Source organism: Triturus cristatus, chromosome 7 (assembly GCF_964204655.1).
Source record: "Triturus cristatus chromosome 7, aTriCri1.1, whole genome shotgun sequence".
In the NCBI taxonomy this organism is placed as follows: domain Eukaryota; kingdom Metazoa; phylum Chordata; class Amphibia; order Caudata; family Salamandridae; genus Triturus; species Triturus cristatus.
The window spans coordinates 69,304,831-69,324,194 of NC_140590.1; the positions used below are offsets into that span (position 1 = coordinate 69,304,831).

Below are 19,364 nucleotides of genomic sequence, written 5' to 3' on the forward strand. Positions count from 1 at the left end.
ATGGTCAGCAGCCATAGCATTCTTAGATAATACGAGGTCCAGAGAACCAATAGAATTGCTCAACATAGGTAAACCAACACCAGCCCCTTCGACAGGTATAGAATTTATGGGGAGGCAAAGAGTAGAAAAAGGGATAGGAAGGGATTCAACAAGGGGTTCTAAAATCTGGGTCTCCGTACACTGCACAGATCGTTCACTTGGGTCAGGTTTGCCAATATCCAATGGTCTAAAGATGTCATTTGGATTAGATTGGGCAAGAACAGGGGGTGAGTTAGTCAGTGACCACGTATGTCAGTCACATCCGTCGAGGCCAGAAAGAGCTTCATATCTATTAACAGCCTCGAACGGCGTGAATGGCATCAGGTGGTCCATCCTCCTGCTTCTATTCCCATAATTCCTAGGCGGTATGGTATCCCACCTTGGGGCATTATCCAAAGCTTTTGGAATATAGTTTGGCTCTAGTAATGTATAGCCACCGTCAGAGGGTGCACGTAGGTTAATCTGGGGAAAATCACAAACTACAGGGTACCCAACTCTGGTCTCTTGGGTTCTGGGATAGAAATATGTAAGTTCAAGGGGGACAATAAAATTGCCAGGGTTCCCTACTGGCCAATTTAGGATGTGTCTAACAGCCTTGGGATCTCTAAAATTTATAACGATTAAGTCCCCCTTGATATCCTTCACCCTGCTTCCTAGCCAAGAGAGTCGGCGTACATGGAGGATCTCACCATTGATGTTATAAGGAAGGGGACGATTCTGTCTTAACCAGTATACTGTTTTGTTTTTAAGTTGATAGAACCCTTCCCTCCTGCCTTCTGGTAGTTTAGGAACTCCCGCTAGTACAACTACGTAAGGGACAGATTCTGGAGGTAATTCCACTTGGGGCTCCTTACATTTTATATCCTTAACAGTACTAGAACTCCTATCGACACCCATATTTCCCACACCCTGATTTTTTTCGGCCCTAGATGTCGTGCTGGGAGCGGGTGGGACTGAATGCCTTACAGGTTTGGGAGATGTAGGCCTCTGTTGCCTGGGATCTGAAATCCTACTACCTACAGTTGGACATTCACTTAAGGCAGGAATAGACGAAGGCGTGATAGCTACAGGGGGATGGGCTAGAACCGATAGGTCCTTAGCCTGCCCTACTTTACTACAAGTTGCCAACTCTAGATTCCGTAGCCTTTCCTCAACCCTCTTTAACCTCTCAATAATTGGTAAAATAAATGACCTTATGAGCTGTTCAATATTTGCCAACTGGTCAATATGCTGTGTTTCCTTAAGTGGGCAATGTGAGGTAGCAACCAATTCCACTGATATCGGAGCTGTGTTAGAGGCAACCTTTGGGGTAGGTGTATTTACTATAGTGGCCTTAAGAGTAGGGGCATCCAAGTTAATGGCATTATTATTTTTTTTTTTTTCCCAAAGTCACTATGGCTAGTCCTAAGTCTGCTTGGATCTCCCCCCTTTTTCCTCCTTTTAATTGGAGGAGGACCAGGAACTTTAGAAGACACTAATTTCCTAGTCTTCTTTTTGGCTATCACCGCGTTTGGCAAAGGAGAATTTACTATCTCTTCTATGTCCACTGGAGAATTAGCGTGGGTGGAGATAGAGTTCGTATAGACAATATCGTGCGGGTTGGGTGGAAGACTTCGGGGGGATAACTCCCGCAAGAGTACAGGAACGCTATCTGTAGACAACAAGTCATCACTTTCATTAAGAGGGCTGGCATCAGGCAAGGTAACTTGTTGGCTTAAATCTATGAAGGGCCTATTCTTCATGTATTCCACTGACTGGCGACGCTCAGCCCGTCGCCCAGCTAAAGTGTCTTCCTTCCCTCCATCTATGAGAACCTTACTGAAATAGCGATCTAATGTACCTTTCATGGGACCCCCTGCCTTACTCAATGTCACAATATCGTGACTCTCGGCCATAATTGACAAATAATATGGTGTACAGCGTATGACCCTCACGCCGGACAGAGTATGACCCCCGCCCGGCCTCCTCTGGCCTCTGAGGGCCTCAAAGGGTCCACCTTTTGCCCGCCTGCGTTCCGCTCACGCAAAAGAGGAAGGGAGTAAAATAGGGAAGATAATTGATAGGGGAGGTCGGGAAGAGGACCAGGTGCGACAAATCAGTCAAACAACAAAGCGCCCTGCTCCTCGCAGTCCCGCGATGGCAAATAATACAAGTCTATCCCTTTAGCTCCTCAAACGAAAGGAGAATTCATCACATCTGCCCCAAACAGAAAGAGTCACGGACCAAAACCTCGAGTGGCGCCCGCGAAGCGGGGGCCAGGAAGCACTTTATGCAGGCAAAGGGAAAAGTCGGGAAGAGGACCAGGTGCAGCAAATCAGTCAAACAGCAAAGTGCCCTGGTCCTCGCAGTCCCGCGATGGCAAATAATACAAGTCTATCCCTGTAGCTCCTCAAACGGAAGGGGAGTTCACCACATCTGCCCCAAACAGAAAGTGACACAGTCCAAAACCTCAAGTTGGAATAGCAGTACAGCAGTACTGCAAAGGGGTAACAATGTCAGTTACAGTTAAGAATAGGAAGTGAGTGGTGCTCACCTGGCGAGTAACCTCTAGCTGTCCTCAGTTGTCAGGGGTATGGCCCAGACCAGACTCCTCCGGGCTCTGACGGGCAAGGACGGGCCCGCCCTTGGCCCGGGCGCTGCCCGCGCGCGTCCCGCGCTGCGGGAGGCGCACCGGCCTTAAAAAGGCTAACCCGCCTCAGCTGGCGATGTGGGCGTGTCCAACCCAGAGGGTCGCTGGGTATGGTAGTTCGATGCAATACACGCCGTTCCCCTCACGGCTTGCTGACAAAGTGGAGGTGAGTGTAACCAACAGGAACACAGCCGTTCCCCTCATGGCAGGATTCAAACTGCTCCAAGCGCGTCCCGCGCTGCGGGAGGCGCACCGGCCTTAAAAAGGCTAACCCGCCTCAGCTGGCGATGTGGGCGTGTCCAACCCAGAGGGTCGCTGGGTGTGGTAGTTCGATGCAATACACGCCGTTCCCCTCACGGCTTGCTGACAAAGTGGAGGTGAGTGTAACCAACAGGAACACAGCCGTTCCCCTCACGGCAGGATTCAAACTGCTCCAAGCGCGTCCTCTACAGATACTGGACTGTTAACAACGGTCCTCTTGGTCGGAGCAGGCTTGACTCAGCCTTTCATCCATACGCACCAAAATGGCAGGATCGGCTCTTTTCTTCGTCTCGGACGCCACCCGCTCGTTATTCTTCACATAGGCGAAGCCGATGCATTAGCAATGCCTGTTACTAGTGTGAACTCAACTTGCGTGTTTTGTGCTGAGAGGCGGGGCGCTTTGCTTCGTGGCGCTTTGCTTCGTGGCGCTTTGCTTCGTGGCGCCCACAGCTGAGGCTGTGTGCGGGATTAGAGACAGGTTTCATAAGGACGCCTTTCAGGTCTCCCCTCCAACCCGCCCACCGTGTTGTGTCTTTGCGGGAAGCCATTCCCCTGAAATGTGCCTGGCACGAATCCACCCCTATCGGCCTCGTAGAGGTACCAGTCAGCTCCTCCGAAGCCCTTCCGAGGGGACCCTGCCATATGACTGACTTTACCCCAACCACACTTGTCCTTTCAATAAGAGTCTGGCATACAGGTAAACCTGACATGTGGCTGCCTGTCCCCCTGCCTTTCTCGGGCACTAGCCTGGCACGTGGCTCACCCTGATCCTTGTAACTTGTAACGCAATGATTTGTAACTTGTAACGCAACGATCCTCACGTAAAGCGCTCTGATACCTACGGGTCTAGCCAGCACTATATAAAAGTCTTCAAATAAATAAACAAATAAATAAGTAAAGACTGGCCACCCTGCCGAGGCACTGGCCACTGTCCCAGCCCAGCTGTCCTTTCAGCACCTCTACCCCAGCCACGCTGTCCTTTAGAGAGTTTGCCGCATGACTTGCTCTGCCCCAGCCCAATTGTCTTTTTAGGAGGCAGGCTCCCATGACATCAGCACGGCTCCCTACTGGGTTTCAAGATGTATAAGCCTGTAGCCTGTCAGAGACATCCACCTACCATGAAACTCACTGTGCCCCAGCCCTGCAAGCCGTTCCGCACCACTCTCCATCCACTAAAGGCCAGTGAGCTTTCACCGGAATATTTTCATTCTTATAATCTGTTTAGTTTAGTTTAGTTTAGTTTAAAGGAGTTTGTAGAGCGCTTGGTAACACCTCCCGGTGTGTCCCCGCGCTATGGAGAAAGAATGCAGCAGTAGAGGAAAAAAAAGAGGAAGGAACCAATTCACACAGCAAAGAGGCAAGTTTTCAGTTTCTTCCTGAATACGATTTCATTACTCTCCAGCCTGATATCTAGAGGCAGGAGGTTCCATTGCTTGGCAGCTAAGGTGCGGAATGATCTGCCACCCATTTTAGCTTTTTTGGGGCAGGTAGTTTTGAGTAGACCCATTCCTTTGGATCTAAGAGATCTGTTAGGTTCGTACACAGACACCAAATCAGACATATATGCCGGAGCTCTGTGATGAATTATTTTATGGCACCAGAGCATAGCTTTAAAAACAATCCTCTTACTGATCGGTAGCCAGTGGAGGGCTGCTAGAGTGGGACGTGAAGGAGCTCGACGGGGAAGCCTAAGCACCAGGCGAGCTGCCGAGTTTTGTAGAACCTGTAGCTTTTTTATGTTTTTCACTGATGTCCCCATGAGTAGTACATTGCCGTAATCAATACGGGACGTTATTAATGCCTGCGTCATGGTACGCCTGGAGTTAATGGGTAACAGGTCGAGGGTGCGGTTGAGGGTTTTCATCACCCCAAAACACTTGCCAACAGTCTTCTTTACGTGGCTGTCAAAGGACAGTTTATTGTCCACCCATACACCTAGGTTCTTCGCCTCTCGTGTAGGCGAGGGCAGAGGACCCAGACAGCTGGGCCACCACTCTGTCGTCCATTTAACCTCATTGCCTCCCATAATGAGGACCTCTGTTTTTGTCTCATTAAGTTTCAGACAGTGTTCATTCATCCACATAGCCAGTTTGGACATACAGGCGTTGAAGTTATCAGCTTCCTTAGAAGGAGCATGGGTCAGCGATATGAGGAGTTGCGTGTCGTCGGCGTAGGAGACAAGCTCCACGCCGAACGACTGCACCACTTCTGCCAGAGGGGCCATGTAAAGATTGAACAGGGTGGGACTCAGGGCGGAGCCCTGAGGAACCCCCTGTTCCAGCATCACCCTGTCAGAGAGGAAAGTTCCTCTTTGGACTTGGAAGGTCCTGTTAATCAAGAAAGACCTCAGCCACCCCAGTGCCTTGTTGGTAACTCCCGCTTTATTTAGACACTGTAGCAGGATGGAGTGTGCTACAGTGTCAAAAGCGGCACTGAGATCAAGCATGATGAGGGCCATTGTCTTTCCCTTATCTGCTCCCTCACGTAAGGTTTCAGTGGCCCTCAGGAGAGCTGTCTCCGTAGAGAAGCCAGTTCTAAAACCCGACTGAGATTTATGGAGAACATTATGGGTCTCAAGATGTTCCATAAGTTGACTGTTAGCGATTTTCTCTGCTAACTTGGCCACATAAGGTAGCAGGGATATAGGTCGCAGGTTGTCCATTATGTCCATGCTGATGTTTGATTTTTTCTTAATGGGTAATACTATTGCCTGTTTCCATTCCTCCGGAAGGCAGGAGGTAGTAAAGGAGGTGTGTAATACGTGCCTAAAATGAGATTCTAATACAGGGAAGGCTTCAGCTAAAATTTTCGGGGGAGCCGGGTCTCTAGGAGATCCCGATTTGATTTTGTTGCACATTTTGGACAAGATTTCATAAGAAGGAACTACAAAAGAGTTTAAACATGCAGGTGTATTTACAAGTTTGTCATTTTCTATGAAGTCCGTGGCCGAATCTGTCTGGTTAGAGAAACTAGTATAGATTTTCTGGATTTTGCCTGCAAAATACTGTGCAATATTATTGCACGCTTCCACAGAATCATTGTGAGCGGGGGAGGTCACGTCCACTATGGATATCTCTTTGTATATCAGAAACAGTTCCTTGGAGGAATTGCCTGCTTCCATAATACGGGTATGATAATGCTCTGCTTTGGCCAGACGAACTGATTTATAATATGCTCTCTGTGCTGTTTTATATTGTATTTTAATATCTGCACAGAGATTCTGGCGCCAAGCTCTCTCAAGTTTCTTACATGCCGTTTTCATGGCCTGCAATTCTTGGCTAAACCAAGGAGCAGTTTTCTTAAGCCTCCTGGCATTGGACAGGGTGCGACTTGGGGCTGTGATGTCCAGGGCCTTGGTGACGATATTGTTTAAATTGTCATTAGCTGCCTCACAGTCGACCCCTTTGGGAGGGCCTTCGTCATGAACAATTTGCTTAAATGAATCAAGAGAGAAGGTCTTCCATTTTCTTCGTTTGTATCGCAGGGATTGATGACGAACAATCTCCGTTCTGTCAAGCTGGATTGTGATGGGAATAATATAATGGTCCGACCAAGGTATGGGTATAGGATCAGAAGTATGCACTCCCTGCCAGTTTCCAAAAACGGGGTCTAGTAAGTGTCCTCGTTGATGAGAAGGTCCTTTATTTTTTAGATCAAGCTGAACAGATTGCAATTCCAATCGGATATCATCAGCGTTTTTATCTAAATGATCTTCGAAATGAACAATGAACAATGTCCAATCATAAGGGACCTAACCCCACCCTGTTGACCGTCATTTGCATAAGGCATTCATCCCAGGATGCACCTGTGCGGACCTCGCGTTTGGCTGCATTATTTATGAAAGAATAGGAACGCGCGTGAGACTTTGACAACAGAGGAAATCCTCAGGGTAAATAGACAATTTAAGTACAGCCCGAGAACAATATCTGTCGTGCGTCCCAGATCCCATCGTGTTACGAGAGAGGGCTGGGCAGAGAGTGGCAGCTGTCGCCGCTCAACAATCGGACGCTTTATTACTGTGAGGGTTCTCTGCTAGAGGTGAGTGTGTTGCCTGAGGGTGTCAGAAGCAGCCTAAAGCCAAATGTGATGGAAAACTCGGAAGTCAGAGTAAATTCAGAAAAATATTCTGCCAGCTAGTGAAATGTGTTTTTTTTCGGACATTAAACACAGTAAAACAGCAGATTCACATCTGTACAAGGTCACACAATACACCTGCTACGGTCCTGCCAGGCAGAGTATGTCCTGTGAGTTGTAAATTGAGCTCCTCGCCATCTTACCCCCTTCCATCCCTCTCCCCCAGCACAAGAGAGCGATACACGGAGTGTGGTCATTTACCTGGCGGAGGTAGCCCCGGTCCGGGCTGAGCAGACCTGGTCCTGGCAGTCACAGCGCCTCTTCCCTCCCTGGACTGGGCTCCGCGCCGCGGTGACTGCGCTTCAAGAGGCCCTGGGTCCGAGCCAGAGGGAAACTCTAATGAAGAAGAGGGGGAGGGAAAGGGGAAGCAATAAAAAAAAAAACACCCTCGCCTGCTTCTTTCTTTCGGCCGAGGCAGCGGCCCTCTCCAGTCTGCTGTGGTAAGCTGGGTGCGTGGTAGTCTCAGAGAGACAGACCGAAACGATAGACAATCACCACACACAGTCACCGACAGCACACGAAGAAGACACCCACATATTGGCAGGCAAGCACAACAAACCGACAAACAGACATACCAGTGGACAGAAACCACACACCTACGCACATTCACAAATACATTAAAAACTGACACACACACTACACCAACATATTGACAATTTGACAGGCACGCACACTACGATGACAGACAAGAGACAAACAATACCAACACGATCGATTAGACATCAACCGTGTACAGAGAAGCACACCACACAGCCATCGACAGACAAACCGATACACAAGGAAGAGACCCACATATTGACAAACACGCACACCACACTGGCTGACAAACTTAGCAGGAGGCAGAAACCACCCACTCACCCACATACAGACGCAAACAATTCAACGAACCAATACACAGACACTACAGCAACACATTCACAGACACGCACACCACACTGACAAATATATCAGTTGACAGAAATCACACCCACGTATATTCACGAATAAATCAAAAACCGACACACGGGCACCACACCAACATATTGACAGACACGCACATAACACTGACCAACAAACTTATTAGGTGACAGAAACCACCCACCCACATACAGACACAAACAAATCAACAAACCGATACACAGACACTACACCAACATTTTGATAGACAGGCACACCACACCACACCGACAGACTAGACCTTAACAGCATACCACATATAGATAGACACAACCAAAGTAAGATACACGGATATACTGACGGGAACAGCACACTGACAGACAAGGCTCAAACAGGAAACCGACATATACATATAAATACACAAACCGGCAACAGACAGGCACGCAGAATCTACACCAATATATCCACAGACATGTAGCTCACACTTACAGACAAGACAAAGATATCAGTTGACAGAAACAGCACGCCCACACACAGAAAAAACACAAACAAACCGATACACAGACACTACCCAATATATTGACTGACACGCACGCGACAATCACAGACAAGACACAAACAGAAACCCAACATATGGATAAAAGTATAGAAACCAACGTATAGACAGATACACAGACACATCACCAAAACATCAACAGACACGCACATCACACTTACCGACAAGACGAAGACATAGCAGTGGACACTAACAGCACACCAACGTACAGACAGACAAACAAACCAACATACGGACAGACACACAAACCGCACTGACACGGTTCAGGCAGCAGGTACCCCCCCCCCCCCTCAAGTCCATCCAGAGCCTATCCTGCCCCCTGACTCCCCCTCCACCCTGTAGTGTGCATTGCCCCCTCCACCCCCATCTATCACCTGCTGATAAGATGGTCAGCGGGAGCGGACAGTGCCCCAGAATGGACGAGAACACTGCGGGTCGCTGTGCTGTGCGGCGTCCACGGGGCTGCGCCCCATTCCAGGGACTCAAACTCGTGCTTGCGGGAGCAGGAGCGCATTCTCTACCCACAGTCGGCGAGAGTCTGTCTCGCAGCCTCTGGACCCTGGACAGCTCCCGGATTCACCTCTCGCAGGGGGTCCTGTTTCCCCAGAGGGTGGGTTTTAGCAGCTTGATGTGTTTGCAGCGTCAACTTAATGCACCCACCAGATTCTTCTGTTGGCACACCCACCTGTTTCTCGATTACAATCCGGGCTCTCAGAGGAGAACCCAGTCCGGCTAGCCCTGGCCTTTGCGGGCTTCTGATCTGGCGACTGTGGGTCAGTGGGTGCAGGCACATCAGATAGGATTTCAAACACGTGAAATGACAGCAGGACTCGGCAGCCATGATCAGGAAACCTTAACCCCAAGTACAATTCATTAACTCCTCATTGCCAAACATGTCAGATTCAGAGCTTTACCTCAGTAAATCAATCAATCAGGGGATGTATCAATCAATCAGGGGATTGTGAAGCGCGATACTCACCCGTGAGGGTCTCAAGGCGCTGGGGGAGAAGGGGTGCAGCTCAGGGTTGGCCGAAAAGCCAGGTGTTGAGGCTCTTCCTGAAGGTCTGCAGGGTGGGGGAGCGTCTGATGTTGACTGGGAGTTCGTGCCAGGCTTTGGCTGCGATGTGGGAGAAGGCTTTTGCCCCGGCTCTGGTTCTGCGGATGCGTGGGGTCGTTGCTAAGCTGAGGTCGGTGGAGCGGAGGTTTCTTTTAGGTGCGTGGAAAGAGATTCTTTCATTGTGGTATTTGGGTCTGATGTTGTGGAGGGATTCGTAGGCATGGGTGAATAGATTACAGGTTATTCTCTTTCAGACGGGGAGCCAGTGGAGGTCTCGCAGGTGTTGGGTCATGTGCTTGTGTCGTGGGGTGCTGAGGACGAGTCTGGCAGCGGTGTTTTGGATGGTCTGGAGTACCTGCAGTAGGGATTTGTTGATTCCTGCGTAGAGGGCGTTTCCGTAGTCCAGTCTGCTGATGATGAGGACGGGGGTGACGGTCTTTCTGGCTTCGGGTGGGATCCACTTGATGGTCTTGCCGAGGATGCGGAGGGAGTTGAAGCAGGTGGAGGTGATGGCCTTCACCTGACGGGTCATGGTGAGGGAGGAGTCTAGGATGATGCCGAGGTTCTGGGCGTAGTTCATCGAGGTGCGTGGGTTTCCAAGGGCAGGGGGTCACCAGGAGCTGTCCCACGCAGAGGGGGAAGGTCCAAGGACAAGGACTTCTGTCTTTTCTAAGTTGAGTTTTAGGCAGCTGTCGCTCATCCAGGCAGCAACGTCTTTCATTTCTTCTTGGAAGCTGGGTCTGGTTTCTTCGGGGTTCTTCGTGAGGGAGAGGATGAGCTGGGTGTCATCGGCGTAGGATACTATGCTGAGCCCATGCTGTCTGATGATGGCAGCGAGGGGGGCCATGTAGATGCTGAAGAGCGTGAGGCTGAGCGAGGATCCCTGGAGTACCCCGCAGCTGATCTCTGTGGGCTCGGAGAGGAAGGGTGGGAGTCTAATCTGTTGGGTTCTGCCATTGAGGATAGAGCGGATCCAGTCAAGGGCGAGTCCTTGTATGCCGGCTTTGTGGAGTCTGGTTGCCAGAGTGCGGTGGGAGACGGTGTTGAAGGCAGTCTGAGGGCCATGGTGTGTCCCTGGTCGAGTAGCATGGGGATGTCGTCGGTGGCGGTGAGGAGCGTGGTCTTGGTGCTGTGGTTGCTGCGGAATGGAGATTGGGAAGCGTCTAGTATGGCGTTCTCTTCGATGAAAGTGGTTAGTTATGTGTTGACGAATCATTCGGAGACTTTGGCTGCGAAGGGTAGGAGAGAGATGGGCCGGTAATTTTTCAAGTCTGTCGGGTCAGCCGAAGGTTTCTTGAGGAGGGGCACGCTTTCAGTCGTCTGGGAAGATGCTGTCTTTGGAAGTGGCGTTGATGAAGCAGCGGAGTATGGATGTGATGACGCTCTGTGGAAGATGTGCGGCAGGCAGGGGTCCATGGGGGCTACTGAGTGGATGTTTTTCACGGTCGTGGTTGTGTCTTCTATGGTAACCGGTGTCCAGGTGGTGATGGTGGGCTGGCTGCCAATGCTGGAGCGGAGGGTGGTTTCTGGAGTCTGTTCATTGAAATTGTCATAGAGGGCCTTGATCTTTAGGTGAAAGTAGGAGCTGAGTTTGTTGCAGAGGTCCTGGGATGGTGTGTTGTAAGTGGCTGCGCTTGGAGGTTTGGTGAACTGCTGGATGATGTTGAAGAGTTCCTTTGAATTGGTGGTGTTGGTGAGGATTTTGTTCCTGATGAAGGTCCTCTTGGTGGTTCTTTTGCGTTGGTGGTAATTTGTCATGGCGTACTTGTAGGTGTACTGGTCCTCGGTGGTTTTGCTGTTTCTCCATCGTTTCTCGAGCTGTCAGCATGAGCGTCCAGCTTCTTGGAGGTCAGTGGAGAACCAGGAGGCCTTCAGAGGGCATTTTCTGTCAGGGCGGCGGAGGAGAGCGAGTTTCTCTGTGCAGCTGGTGATCCAGCGGTGTAGTTCCGTGGCTGCGGAGTTGGTGTCGGTCGTGGCGGAGGGTGTTCATGGACGAGGGTAGAGTTGAGGTCCTCTTCTGTGATCCTGCTCCAGTTCCTACGTGTCAGGCCCGGGGTGGGCTTGCGAGCGGTGCTGAAGGAGAAATGTATGCAGTGGTGGTCTGTCCAGAGGGGCTGAGAAGTGTGGCTGAAGACGATGTTGGTCCCTCCAGCAAAGATGTGGTCGAGGATGTGTACGGCTTTGTGAGTGGGGATGGTGACGAGCTGCTTCAGTCTGAGGTTGACGAAGTTGTCCAGGAGCGCGGTGGAGTCGTGGTTGCTGCAGTTGTTGAGGTGGAAGTTGAGGTCTCTGATGAGTATGTAGTCCATGGATGTGATGATGTAGGGTGCAATGAGGTCAACAATGGTGGTGGTGAAAAGAGCACGGGCCCGGGGGTCTGTAGGCAAGGGTGCCTCGGAGCTTGGGTCTGAGGTTGGTCCGGATCTGTAAGTGGAGGTGTTTGGTGTTGGAGAGGGTGTCGCTTGTGCTGGAGGTGAAGTGCTGGGGGGAGCTCTTCTGTACAATGGTGAGTCCTCCTCCTGGGCATGTGGGTTGTTTTTCTCCTGGATCTTGTAGCTGTCGGGGATTGCGGTTGCAATGTCGGGTGCTGAGGCGGAGTTTGTCTAGGTTTCCGTGAAGAAGGCGACGTCTGGTGAGAGGGTGTCGAGGAGGTTCCAGATTTCTACGGTGTGTCTGTGCAGGGAGCGCATGTTGAGTAGGATGCATTTCAGGGCTTCATTTGTGGGAGCGTTCGGGGTGGGGTGTTTGGAGGGGTGCTGTGGATGGTAAAGGAATGTCAGCAGTGTCGGCAGGAGAATTGGCCGTGGGTGTTGATCGGTGACGACAGCTGGCAGTTGCTGTTTCTTCTGGGGTTGAGTGTGAGGAGGGCAGCCAGGTTGTAGCAGTGGAGGGTCGGAGAGCCAGGGTCCCTTGCGCTGGTCGCGTTCGGGTCACAGACGGGTGTAGACGGGCTTGCCTTTGGTGCGCCAGCGGCGTGCCCGTACAGCGGCTGCCATAAAGTAGGGGAAGGGGGAGGGACTCGGAGCTTGGAGGCGGGAGCGGGGAATCAGCAGGAGGAGGGGCTGTGGTGGGAGCAGCGGCAAGAAAGGGAAACAGGCAGGAGATGAGAATAAAGAGAAAAAACAGGACATGAAAAACGGGGGAAAACAAAATTTAAACAGGCACAGTCAGGTACAAAGACAACACAGTAACAGTACAGTAATTAAAAGACAAGACAACCGAGCAGAAAACCAAGTTAAAACGGCACAGTCAGCTACAAAGACAATACAGTAACAGTACAGCAATAAGCAGACAAGACAACCGAGCAGAAATACGGGTGCACCACAGTGCCTCGAACCCCTGTCAGAACCGAGCGTGGAACACTGAGGGCAGCAGCACTTACCAGCAGAGCTGTGCGGGAGATAGCAAGCAGGTCCCTGACCAGGAGGTCAGAGGTCTTGCTCCTGTATAGGTCCATTTGTACAGATGGGCACAGATTAGCCCTACACGGTTGTATGACAGAAGCATGCATGGCTAAACCATGCATGCCTCAACAATGTGGTCGCAACAACAAATGCATCTTAACCACGCATTCCTTTACCACTAATGCCTTTAAAATGAATTTTGTAGTACAGGCATGATTGGTAAAGGTATACGTGTAGTAAACATCACACCCCAGCCCCCCTCCCTGAGCCCTAAAACCCGACCCCATCCCTACAATCTACCTGCCTTTACCCTATAAACTACCCCAACCCCCCACCCTGCGCCCTGATAGCCCCTAGCCAAAAAACTACCCAGACCCCACCTCCCCCTGACCTGAGTTCAAACACTGCCCCCAGCCCTGAAAAGTGGCATATGTGTGGTTCAGGCAAGCATTGTTCTGCTTGCGTGCAAACGGCACACGTGGCTCAGCCCGCGTTGTAAAGGCCGTTTCCCGCCCTACACTACTAACAAGATACTGAAATCCAGCTCTGTCTCTTATGAATACTAGGGGAAAATAATGCCCGGTTCCCAGCCGGCTTCTTCTTGCACTCTTATGTTATAGGTATTGGTAAAGCCCACTATCATCCTTGAGGATATCCTGGCACTGAGCAGGTGTGTGTGCCTAGCCCTGCCTAGGGTAGTTTGGTTAATCACCCTTGATGGTATCTTGGCACTGAGCAGGTGTGTGTGCCTAGCCCTGCCTAGGGTAGTTTGGTTAATCACCTGCGAGGGGATCCTGACACAGAGCAGGTGTATGTGCCTAGCCCGGCCTAGGGTAGGCTGGCTAATCACCCAAGAGGGTATCCTGGCACTGAGTAAGTGTGTGTGCCTAGCCCTACCTAGGGTAGTTTGGTTAATCACCTGCGAGGGTATCCTGACACAGAGCAGGTGTTTTTGTCTAGCACGACCTAGGGTTGGCTGGTTAATTACCTGCAATGGTATCTTGATGCTGAGCAGGTGTCTATGCCTAGCCCGGCCTAGGGTAGTTTGGTTAATCACCCACGAGGGTAACCTGGCCCTGAGCAGGTGTGTGTGCCTAGTCCTGCCTAGGGTAGGCTGGTTAATCACCCTTGAGGGTATCCTGGCACTGAGCAGGTGTATGTGCCTAGCCTAGGGGAGATTGGCTAATCACCCTTGATGGTATCTTGGCACTGAGCAGGTGTGTGTGCCTAGCCCTGCCTAGGGTAGGTTGACTAATCACCCACAAGGGTATCCTGGCACTGAGCAAATGTGTGTGCCTAGCCCGGCCTAGGGTAGGAGGCTGGTTAATCACCCTTGAGGGTATCCTGGCACTGAGCAGGTGTATGTGCCTAGCCTAGGGTAGGTTGACTAATCACCCACAAGGGTATCCTGGCACTGAGCAAATGTGTGTGCCTAGCCCTGCCTAGGGTAGGTTGACTAATCACCCACAAGGGTATCCTGGCACTGAGCAAATGTGTGTGCCTAGCCCTGCCTAGGGTAGTTTGGTTAATCACCTGCGAGGGGATCCTGACACAGAGCAGGTGTTTTTTTTTCTAGCCCGGCCTAGGGTAGGCTGGTTAATTACCTGCAAAGGTATCCTGACGCAGAGCAGGTGTCTGTGCCTAGCCCAGCTGGTTAATCACCCACGAGGGTATCCTGGCACTGAGCAGGTGTGTCTGCCTAGCCCTGCCTAGGGGAGGTTGGTTATTCACCCATGAGGGTATTCCTGGCACAGAGCAGGTGTGTGTGTCTAGCCTAGGGTAGGCTGGTTAATTACCCGCGAGGGTATTCTGGTGCTGCCCAATTGTGTGTGCCTAGTCAGGCCTAGGGTAGATTGGTTAATTGAAAAGCCAGGTCTACAGTTTAGATGCTTTAGGAGAGATGTAAGGAAACGCCTGCCCTCCTGACCTGGTTCTGTGTACGTGTGAGATATGTTTTTTACCAGTACTGGGCAGGGGCCAACTCAAATCTTTAAATACAGTATTTAATATACAATCATACTTCTTTTTTGACAAAAGAGGAAGGTGCACCAGTAAGAAGTCCAAACGTGATAGGAAGTCCTTAAAGTTCCTTTTATTCTTATATGTATTTTTTCATAAAATGAGACATCAGCCAACGCGTTTCGTTCTAAGAGGCAAGAACTTCTTCAGGGCTCTACTTGGACGATGTAGAGTACATACGCTTGCTAGTGTGACTCCAAAAGGTATATGATTCAACTATAATCACACGATCGAAATTAGAGAATTCCACGATGCAAATTCAGGTAAATAGTTTGAATGGGTTTCACAGCACTACATTTTAGACGGTTATGAAATGCATATAGATTCAGGCCATCGACATGAGTTACGAGTATATCCTTGTAATCAGAAAGCCATGTAGCGCTTATAATTGAGAAATGCGTATACGTTCCGACTCACTTTTCCAAATCCGAAAAGCGGGAAGTAAGTAAATGGGGTCGGACAGCAAAACCCATTCAAACTATTTACCTGAATTCTCCTTATGGATGTTGGTTGAGGCACTACTTTCTTTGTTTTCAGTCAGTTCTTTTACCACATTAATACTGAATAATATTATATTATTCAGATTCAGATTCAGATTCAAAACTTTATTTGGTTATTAAGACAAAATAACCATAAAAGTACAAAAGACAAAATTACATATATAAAAATAACAGTCACTGGCACCACACATAGGAAAAACTGCATAAGTTCAGATCTCGATTGTTTTCCGTAGTTTAAAAATATTTTTAAGGAATGAGGAAATAAATACGACTGTTAAAATACTATCCAATTTCTGTACAGCTAAAAAACCCGGGCGACAGCGAATAATTTCCATAATTATTAGCAAAGGAACAACATACATTCGCCTAGGTCTAGTATAAAACTTACAGAAAAAAAGTATATGCATGTCAGATTGGACTGATAAATCATCACAGTGACATTTACTCAAAATTTTTGACCAATTATTCATTGCTGGAAAGCTGAGTGATCTGAATAATAAATTAAATCTGAAGCGTATTAGCAAAAACCTTTCATAATCACTCATCACTAACTTTAGATATGGCTGTAAATACTTGCAAAAAACAATTTGCTCATGGGCTACCACCGTGGTTTTCTTAATCTCTGTTCTAGTTCTGGTCTCATGCAAGTAGGTCATATATCTTTCTTTGAGACATTTCCTAGATATATTACATAGAGTAGATGGATCTGTGTAGTAATTCCCCATCCCTAATAGTGTGAAAAAATAATTAATATAGTTCAGCCATCTAATTTTTCCACACTTCTCTAGACCCATCGCATTTTCCATAATCATTCGGTTTAAACCAGACTCATCTGCAGTCCATATTCTATGCCATAGTAGAACTGGTGCGATTTTTATTATGTCTTCCAAATATGGCTCCCCAAGTTCTACATGGCAAACATATGTCGAGACACTCTGTGGAACCCCTAGGAGATATTTCATAAAATTATTTTCAACCACTTGTAGAGTGCTGACATTTGCATACCCCCACAGGCCTGCCCCATAAGTAACAATAGCTACGCAAGTCGCTTTATAAACAGTCAACATTTCTTTAATTGGCTTCCTCCCTATTTTTCGACTACATTTTTTTAAAGCCATAATAGATTTACAGTACAACAATTTCCTTGTCTTGATTTTATTGTTCCATAGGCCCGTACTGTCAATTAAAACCCCTAAATAGGGGAATGTTATAGTATCCTCTACTGGGGTAGATCCAATATAAATTGCTTTTTTCTTTCTCTGTGCACCCGGCCCGCAGTGCATGGTAAATGTCTTAGAGCAATTTATACTTAAATCAAGCTGATTCATAAAATCAGAAAAGGATGTAACTACTCTTTGCATGGCCTGCGGTGTTCTAGCCATCAGGACCGTGTCGTCTGCATATAGCAGAATTGGGATTGATCTTTTTCCTACCATCGGCACGTCCCTACACTCGGTTATCAGAGTTTTTTCCACATTGTTAATATAGAGTGTAAATAGGAACGGTGCCAGGACACAGCCCTGTCGTACACCCCTTTTGATTGCAAAAGATCTAGTACATTCACCGTTTTTTCCGTATCTAACTCTGGCCGATGCTCCTGCATAGAGATCTCTAAGAAAATTAATAATTTGTTTGTCTACTCCCAAATTATTCATAACTAACCAAAGTTTACAATGTTCATTCACTCATTCACAAAGCTTTATTTCGACAGTTTGTCATAAAAGCACAACAATACAACACATAACAATCAATAAATAACACATATACAATTACAAGGTAAAAAGTTATTAAATTCCATGACTGTCTAATATCTAAAAAAATTAAGAAGAGTACATTACTGTAACAACTGTTTTCTTACAGATCTTATCCTCCAAGCCCAGCCCAAAAATTTAGCCAAGCAACAGGCATAGAAGGGACGGGCGTCTGAACGTAATATGCGTAAAGCTTCCAGACAGGATCTTGTGCCTAGACACCTACATAAGGGCTTTAACCATCTCGACCTGGGCACAGAATAAGCATAGCACTCAAATAACAAATGGGCTGTAGACTCGACCCTAGAATCACAAAAGGGGCAATAGGGTATAGTTTGGTATGGAGGTTTCCAAGTAGACGTGAACAGACCTAATGGAAGAACGCCCACCCTAAATTTAAAGTATAATGCTCTGTCACCCGGGTTAAGGATTGAATCCAAGTAGGGTTCTCTGCAAGGGATCTCCTTAACCAAGAAAAACTGGGCGACAGATTTACAATGGTTAGGGTTACACAACCTCTCATTATCCACCCAGAGCCAATAGATCTTCTTAAGCAATTGTTTTGAGGGTGCTGTTCTATTTGCCCAGGCATCTCCTAATCCCAGGTCCAAAAGGAGACGCTTAACCTCCCTGAGCCAGGTAACCTTATGCCAGCCAGATAAGGATAGAATTTCGCTAAGGGCATCTGCATAACTACTCAGTTCAGGGACATTCCATATCCTGGCCCATAATAAGAGAGGACGTAGCCTAGCTTGCTCACAAATTGGGCGTGTGCCTGCGTCTAACAAAAGAGGAATAGTAGGGGTGCTATGGGGTAACCTCATAAGATCTTTGTGGAAATTATTTTCGAGGTATGTCAAGGTGTCAACACTCTGTATACCCCACAGTTCAGCACCATACAATGCTGCACTCACCACCCTTGCCCTATAGATATCAAGCAGTGCCCCTATAGGTTTTAAAGCTGAGGCACGATGTTCCTTGAGCAGGGCCCCTGAAACTCTCTTGTGTGTCAGAAACACCTTCTGGTGGTGCGCCTTCCAACTCATATTGGCACACAAACGAATACCAAGGTAGTCAAATTCATTGACTCTATCCAAAGGAACAGAGTCCAAGGTAGGGGGAACAACCGTTTTCCTGGGAGGATTAAGAACGAGGAATTTGGTCTTGCTTATGTTTATAGACAGGCCCTTGGTATCACAAAAGGCCTTAAAGCTAGAAAGCAACTTTTGGATACCTACTGGTGACTTGGAAATTAGGAGGGTATCATCCGCAAACAGGAGCGTAGGAACTTTCCTACCAGCCAAGGATGGTGCATCTGACGGCTGTTGAAGCAGATGCTCCACCACTCCGTTAACGTATAGAGAAAACAGAGTGGGGGCGAGCACGCAACCCTGGCGGACGCCCCTGTCTACGGAGATACGAGATGTTTTATCCCCCTGGGTACCCCATCTAATCTGGGCAAAGTTGCTTTCATGAAACTTTATAAGCAAGGCCAGCAAATAGGGAGGTATGCCCAACCTATCTAAGACATTCCATAGTTGGGCTCGAGGGACCAGGTCGAAGGCAGTTCGCAAGTCTATAAAGACCAAGTACAAGCTGCCCCCACCCAGCACAACCACCTTCCAGTAAATCATTAAAAGACGGAACGTCTGCTCGATAGTACCCATCCCAGATCTGAAACCTGCCTGGAAATCTGACAAAACCTGGTTTTCTTCAACCCACTGCAGGATCCTACCTAGAACCACTTTGCCCGCAACCTTTTGCGTTGAATCAAGCAGGCTAATAGGGCGATAGTTAGCTGGGTCGTCCCGACTGCCTTTCTTAAAAATGGGGACGACCTCAGCACCACTCCATGAGTCAGGAAGAGAACCACCCAACACCGCCTCATTCAGAAGAGCGGCAATTAATCTACTCCACAATGATGGATATTTCTTCAACAAGTCCCCCGGAATTCCATCGGGACCAGCAGCCTTACTCGAAACAATACGACTGATTGCCCCTTCAACTTCCTCTATGCTGAAGGGGGAGGCATTGGTAGAAATCTCAGGTGGTAGGCTGGCATGAAGGCCCGTTTTAAGGATGGGAACCCCACTTTGAACAGAGTACAATTTGGAAAAGTGGGCAAACCAGAGATCGCC

General features: G+C 48.6%; 1 protein-coding gene across 1 annotated transcript in view; it reads right to left on the bottom strand.

Annotated features, from left to right (window-relative positions):
* Positions 1–7,374, bottom strand: part of LOC146808846 (chemerin-like receptor 1) — a 181,821-nt gene extending 174,447 nt beyond the window's left edge. Inside the window, exon 1 of the mRNA XM_085615671.1 lies at positions 7,265–7,374. The gene's annotated coding sequence lies outside the window, so the exon portion shown is untranslated. The remainder of the gene's footprint in view (positions 1–7,264) is intronic.
* Between the last annotated feature and the right edge of the window lie 11,990 nt (positions 7,375–19,364).